The sequence below is a fragment of the Pinus tabuliformis genome, chromosome 4_1 (genome assembly GCF_031772625.1).
Source record: "Pinus tabuliformis cultivar Carrire ecotype Pingquan chromosome 4_1, CPIR1, whole genome shotgun sequence".
Classification (NCBI taxonomy): Eukaryota; Viridiplantae; Streptophyta; class Pinopsida; order Pinales; family Pinaceae; genus Pinus; species Pinus tabuliformis.
In genome coordinates, this window is record NC_142303.1 from 159915228 (window position 1) to 159922600 (window position 7373).

The 7373-nt window shown below is 35.7% G+C and overlaps 1 pseudogene; it reads left to right on the forward strand.

The window, feature by feature from the left end:
- The first annotated feature begins 1597 nt into the window (after positions 1 to 1597).
- LOC149174682 (uncharacterized) lies at positions 1598 to 2094 on the forward strand (annotated as a pseudogene).
- The last annotated feature ends 5279 nt before the right edge of the window (positions 2095 to 7373 follow it).

Below are 7373 nucleotides of genomic sequence, written 5' to 3' on the forward strand. Positions count from 1 at the left end.
ATTTTGCTTTCATGTTTCAAGTTAATTCATTTCTTATGCTCATGAATGACTCTTAGTTTAGTTTGGATTAGTACATGAGAGGACAATCAAGAGACTAAGTTAGTCTCTCTCTCTACTTGAATCTAAACAATAACTAAGTTCATTCTCTTGTTTTCATTTTAAGTTTTTTTAGTTTCATGTAATCAATGATTTCTCTATGATACTGTAGGGAAGGACAACCAGGACCTCCTTAGTTAGGAGCCTCTTCCCTTGCATATTGTATTGAATCTTAAATAATTTAGTTAGACATAGAGTTAGTTGCCTACTCCTGCATATATTGTGCTAGCATCATCACAACCTTACGAGTTTCCCTGGTCGATAATTTATGCAGCAAATTAAGTCCAATAAATTGCCCAACATTTTGGCGTCGTTGCCGGGGAATGGTGCTAAGGGATTAGGCATTAGGAATTTAATTCAGTTCTAGTATTTTTCTTTAAGACAAAATAATTTGTGAGACCTGGTGACAGCAGGATCTTCACAAAGAAGTTTAAGTTTGAGTTTTCAAATAGTTTAGTGTTTAGTTAGTTTTAAATTTCGTCTTTTCAAAAACCCCCCCTGCATAAATAAAAACAAATCAATCCATTAGTATGCTCTCTTCCTGCGCTTCGTGCGATCAGGAAGATCAGAAAATCTATTGATTTCGTTCAAATAAAAATACTCTTGCTGGAGAACTAATCTGCAATGCAACAATAAAGAATTTTGTGAATAAGAAAAAGATCATCTTCAAAATGCAGCCTCTTGAAAACGTTAGTTTTGAAAGGCAGTTTGTGATCCAACCAAGGAAAATATGGACAAACGAAGACATGGGTTTTTTTCATAATAGAATGAATTATATAACCCAGAAATCGTTTGCTTAAATTCCTAACCGTCTAAGAATAAATCGTGGTTCTTCGAGACCCTATTTTGGTAACTTCGTGAATAAAAACGGTTGTTTTTTTTTTTTTTTACATTCATTGTGATCCAGGCCACAACTTTCAGGCCATTGTGATCCACGCCACAACTTTCAGGCCATAAGGGAGCAGATTCTTGGGTTAGAAGATACCTCAGCGAGGCCAGCCCCCATGAATGGATTTTCCCAACATTTTGGTTATCTGCAATATGGCCACAGTCGGTCATTCAACCAAGCACAACAATTAATTCCACTCTCAGTCCAGATAATGAGAGCTCCATTTTCATTATATACTTCTCCATTCCCAGTAATGCTGAGCAGTATAATTTTGCAGGACTTTACGATCAGAACAATTTTATGGAGCCAGTTTTCTATATAAAAATGGAGTATTACTTTTCATTATCATTGTTATGTTATGATTGTTCAAAAAAAATAATAATTTATTGTCGATACAAAATAAACCTTCTTCATGCTTCCGCGAGGGTCTTTCTGAGCTCTGTTTGGGTTGTGTTTGCCTAGCGATCGAGTTCCAGGAAGCCTTTGGATCGAAGCAGGCTACGGTTTGAAAAACAATTCGCTGCATTATTCTATGGCCTTGCATTTTGTGGACTGAATGTAGAATTGCATAGTTTACGGCGGCTTGGCTTGGGTTTCATCAGAAAGTAAACAATGGCAGACGGTAAGAAACCAAAATGACAAATCTGGCGGCAAGGATGACGGTAAGAAGGATGCTGTAGTTGCAACAAGTGCAGGCTTTATTGTCTTCACTGGGATAGCTTTGAGCCTCTTCAAGGCCCTGTGGCCGAAAAAAACCTGTAGAAGAATCGTTTATTTCCGAGGAGGGCGTCTCAGTCAGTTCTACCGAGAATACCTTTGAAGACCTGAAGGAGAAAGCCAGTGAAGTGCCAAAAGCAGCAAATGGTGCTTGCCTATGATGTCGGTAAGAAGATCCAGAAAGGGGGTGGAAAGAAGAAATCAAGCCAAACTATTGAGATATGTAAAGGAGACACTCTGTGGGGACTATATCGGAAGTATGGGGTTTCAGTTGAAGCAATCAAAGCTGCAAATGGGTTTACAGATGATACCATCTACGCTGGAGAGAAACTTATACTACCCTGATGGGCTTATTGGTTGTGCTTGACATTACCAATTTTATGATTTTTCAGTTTCTCTTTTGTAGTTGTGAGGCCTGTCAGCGTGAGATTTAGAGTGAATAAAGTGTCCATCAATATCAGCGCATAGCTTGTTGAAACATTAAAAATTCGTGTCTAACCTTTGAGCTTGAGTGAAAAACATTTTGGTCAAAAGACCTGAGCGTTTTAAACAGAGCTACAGCTATTATACATAAACAATCCATCTTCTACGTTAGATCAAATCATTACTGTTTGGGGAACTCACTTCATGTTTTTAGCAATCTCTGAAATTGACAAAGTCTCGAAACTGTGGCAGGATTCCAGAATTTCTATCTTCCTAGAGCGCAGTTGCAGCCACCAGATTTTCCAGCAGGAAAAAACCATTTTACCAACACGCCATGAGCTCAAGAGCGCTGCCATCAATGAAGTATACAATGCGCAAGCTTCATATGCCTCAACGAAAAACCTCCATATCCCTTCAATCCTTCTAGTTCACGAGTTATGCGTCTTGTTTTATGTTTAAGTTTGTTTGCATTTATTTTGACTTGGATTTATTTTTGTTACATATTGTTATATATTAGATTTTAAATTGTTTTGATTTAGTTACACATTTCTAGTAATGTTTGTTAAGTTGTTACAATATATTAATTATATTTGTTACGTTGTTACAATATATTAATATAATTGTAATTTGTTATTAATTGTTATATTTTTAATTGTAATATGTTGTATGAGTTTGTTATTTAATGTTTATAATGTTATTTATGTAATTTGTTAATTATAATATTTGTTGTATATATATTTGTTAAGTTATTTAATTGTTATTAAATAATTGTTATGATGTTAGGATATATATTAATGTATGATTGTATTAATAAATTGTTTTATAATGTTAGGTTAGAATTGTTATTGTTATGTTAGGGTTGTTATTATTTAAAAAATATGTGTTTTGAGACAATTATTGTTTAGAAGGATTTAAAGGGTGAATATTGGCAGGTGAAGGATATTGGCATTTTTATAAAACAACACTTTGATGGTAGAATCATGAGAATTACAAAAACTGGATGAAACTGCAAGAGTTGGTATGAGTAAAAAAAAAAAGAATAAAAAAAAAAAAAAAAAAATATTCCACAAAATTCACGCAGGTTTGAAAATAAAGAATGGAACATTTGGAAGCATAATTTGAAAGGACATTTGGTGGATTATTTAAATGCTGACTAACTTGTTTAGAGTTGGCAAATTGATATTGTTGTATGCTTTTATAACGTACTAATCTGCAGGACACAACAAATCTATGATGCCAAACTTTTCACCATGCACAACAGTCAGCTGACACAAACAGGGAGTATTACTCTTCATGGTTATTTTCACAAATGGATTGATATTAATATCATGATTAAGTCAACTTTAACACTTTGTCTATCCTTAATTTGTTTTATTTGGTATGAAATTGTTTGCGTAAGAATCATGAAGAAACTGGCCATTTCTTCTAGAGCACACTTATGTTTTCTTTGTACCAAGTTTTTTACAGGTTACAGGATAATCAAGTGAACATAAGGAGATTACATTGTGACGACAATTGGTCTTCCAAAGACTAAGTCATGACAGATTCTAAAGACAAATCCAACTCTACAACCACTCCTTTGCGACTCCCTTTTTGCAAAACATTTTCCACCAATTGTCAATCCATAAAGCATACCATTTCCATATCCATTTTTCACAGCAAGAGTTCTTATTCATACACCATGCATTTCCTTATTGTCATTTTCCATATCATTACCATTCCCCTTCATTTCCGCAATAAAACTCTGCTTGAGTCAAAGTCCTAGAGTCTAAGGATCATTGAAAAAACACCTAGAGGCTTGCATGCCTTAATGGCAAGTACTCTTGCCAATGAACAATGGGAGTACATTAATATCCCTTGTTTGTTGGATCTTGTAGGTGACTCGACCACGACAAATTTATTCGTACCTACAAAGATGTGTTAGGCATCCTGACTCCCATTGGAATCAATGGTGGGAGCTCTTGTGTTGGCTAGGGGCATTCATTAACGGCCACTAAGTCAACAACTTCTTGCTATGTTCGACATCGACACATTTAATCACATAGTAAGATTTGTGCCATCGAGCGTTGAAGACTTGAAGACCCATATTTTGTAGCAGATGAAACCAATTTCTTTTCATTGTTTATCAGTTTGCCATCACTTGAGGACAAGTCAATCAATAAGGCTGGGAGGAACATGTAACTTATATATATTTTGTATACCTTCCAAGCCTTATAGATTTTCAGCCATATTTAGCAGACTCATCAGATTCATCATCCAGCAGTAGAAGATCCAGTAGCAGATACGACTTTCAGCCATGTTCAGCAGACTCCTCGGATTCATCATCTAGTAGCAGAGGATCCAGCAGCCGATACGACAACACAGACCCATCTTTCATCCACAACTTGAAGAAGAAGCTTCAGATTAGAATTGTGGCAGCTGAACATGCATGATTCATCCACTTCCTTAGGTAAGTAAGGTATGATGTTTTCTAACCTTTAATCTTGAAATTCTTTTTAGATGCTAAAATGATGATATTTGGAAAATATTCCACTATTTCACTATTTCCTTTCTCATTTAAAATTGCCAAAAACCATCAGTTGGGGAGGGGGGAATTTTACACTTCATTCTTTTTCCTCATTCATATTACATCTTAACCCACATAGTCTTCCCACAATAAAAACTACTACAAAATGATGAGCATATGATTGATCTCAACAAAATAAATAATGGTTGTAAACACAAGAACCAATCATTAAAAAGAGATCTCAACAAAGTAAATAATGATTGTAAACACAAGAACCAATCATTAAAAAGAGATCAAAGTAAATAATGATTGTAACACAAGAACCAATCATTAAGAAGAGATCAAAGTAAATAATGATTGTAACACAAGAACCAATCATTAAATATGTCAATGCTTTGCAAACAAATAAAAGTTATCCAAAGATGTGCAAAGTTAAAAGGAAGCTCATTTAAGAATCAAATCAAATAAGTCATTGTAGTAGCTTGCATGAGGACATGCAAGAACTTCAGTTGGGGAGTATGTTGGGCTCCAAAAATGGCACTCATTACCATACATTTTTCACCTATGCGCCATTATTTCGCTCACTATTCATCACCTTGTCACTCCATTTTCCCTACTATTCACCATTAATGGGTCTCATTTATATTTTCCAAATATTGTTTATTTTTAAGCATTTTTGAGAGAAATTCTTGATTAAATATTAGAAAACAATATATTTAACTTTATATATGGAAAGTGGGTTGTTTTGGTGACACGTGTAGGTTCCAAGGAAGCTTCCAAGACACCTTTATGTGGCCTTGAATGATCAAATTCGAATTTGATAAGATAAACCTCATGGAAAAGATCATGGAGAAGATCATGGACCTCATGGAGGAAATCATGGAGGATAGGGTTATGTGTCTAGATGGTTGAGAAATGTATGGAACTAAAAGAGAGATTAATGGATCATCATTATGAGTTTGTTATCTCCTCTCATTGTATAAATAGGAGTACCTCCTCCATTCCAAAAGGAGGACTCTTAGAGCATTGTATCCAACTTATGATGGCATAGAATAAAGCTTCATTTTTCATACATTTCTATTATGTAGTTTTATTTCCTTTATGTAGTTTTTAGATATAAGTTTCCTTAATGTAGTATATGGAATAATTTGTCTTGTTCTTAAGAGAATTGAGCTCACTCTAAAAGGATGAGAGAAACATGTTATTTCATATTAGATCTTATTTCATTTAATTGCTTAGATGTTTGAGGATTTGTTTGTGATTGATGAATGAGTTTTAAATTAGAATCTTATCAACATATGAGAGGATATCCAAGGGTCTAAGTTAGGCTCTCTCTCTCCATTTGATTTGCATGATAATTGAAATTCATTCTTTTGCTTTTATGTTTCAAGTATCATATGAGGAGATAACCAAGAGTCTAAGTTAGGTTCTCTCTCCAATGATTTATATGGTAATTGAAATTCATCATTTTGCTTTCATGTTTCAAGTTAATTCATTTCTTATGCTCATGAATGACTCTTAGTTTAGTTTGGATTAGTACATGAGAGGACAATCAAGAGACTAAGTTAGTCTCTCTCTCTACTTGAATCTAAACAATAACTAAGTTCATTCTCTTGTTTTCATTTTAAGTTTTTTTAGTTTCATGTAATCAATGATTTCTCTATGATACTATAGGGAAGGACAACCAGGACCTCCTTAGTTAGGAGCCTCTTCCCTTACATATTGTATTGAATCTTAAATAATTTAGTTAGACATAGAGTTAGTTGCCTACTCCTGCATATATTGTGCTAGCATCATCACAAGCTTACGAGTTTCCCTGGTCGATAATTTATGCAGCAATTTAAGTCCAATAAATTGCCCAACAGGCATCTAGACCAGTTCTGCTTCGTGTCTAAGAATTTCTGGTACACCCCCTACTGTTAGTACTGAACTCGTCATGGCATCTGCGGTTGTCGCCACCACACTATCCAGAAGGTCTTGCATCTCCATCGGCCATATTACAACCACTGGGCTTACTCCTTTAGCATCAATGATCAACAGTTCCATACCAGTGGGAAGGCACATAGCTCACTTCTCTCGATACCATAGATAATTCGATGGATGCCCCCCTGTGATTTATAGACGTGTTGAAATTTAAATTCAGTTGTTCCCTCCTTTTCTGATGCTTTAATATTACATCTACAGTAGATGGTTCCGAATTTGGCTCATACTTTGTATCTTAATTACCCACTGCCCGCTCCTTTTTTCCATAATTCAGACATCTTGTCATGAACAGTGACAACAACGGTCACCTCCATGTTTAGCCACACAACAGCACAACCTTTTCTGCGCAACCATGACCCTTGTGACATACCAATTCTACGCGCACCCTTGTTGTCACACAGCTCCCTCACTGACTGCTTTATCATCCTGTGCTCTCTTTCAACTGTTTGGAGCGGTGTGACTGTTCTTCGGTCGGTTAGTCAGGTAGTTGGCCCACCTGTGTAGAGCTTCAGGCGACTGCCATTTACTCTTCTTGGGAAGGGCTCTCCATTAATCTTGCCAAGCTGGACCGTGCCTCCATCTGTGAATTCTTTGACTACATAGGGTCCCAACCAATGCATTCGAAGCTTTCCAGGGAATTTCTTGAACTTGCTGTCGTAGAGTAATACTATATCATTTTCTTTGAATGTGCACAACTTGATATGGCGATCATGCCAAGATTTTTCCTGCTGCCTATGTACCTGCTAATGGAATCCTGCC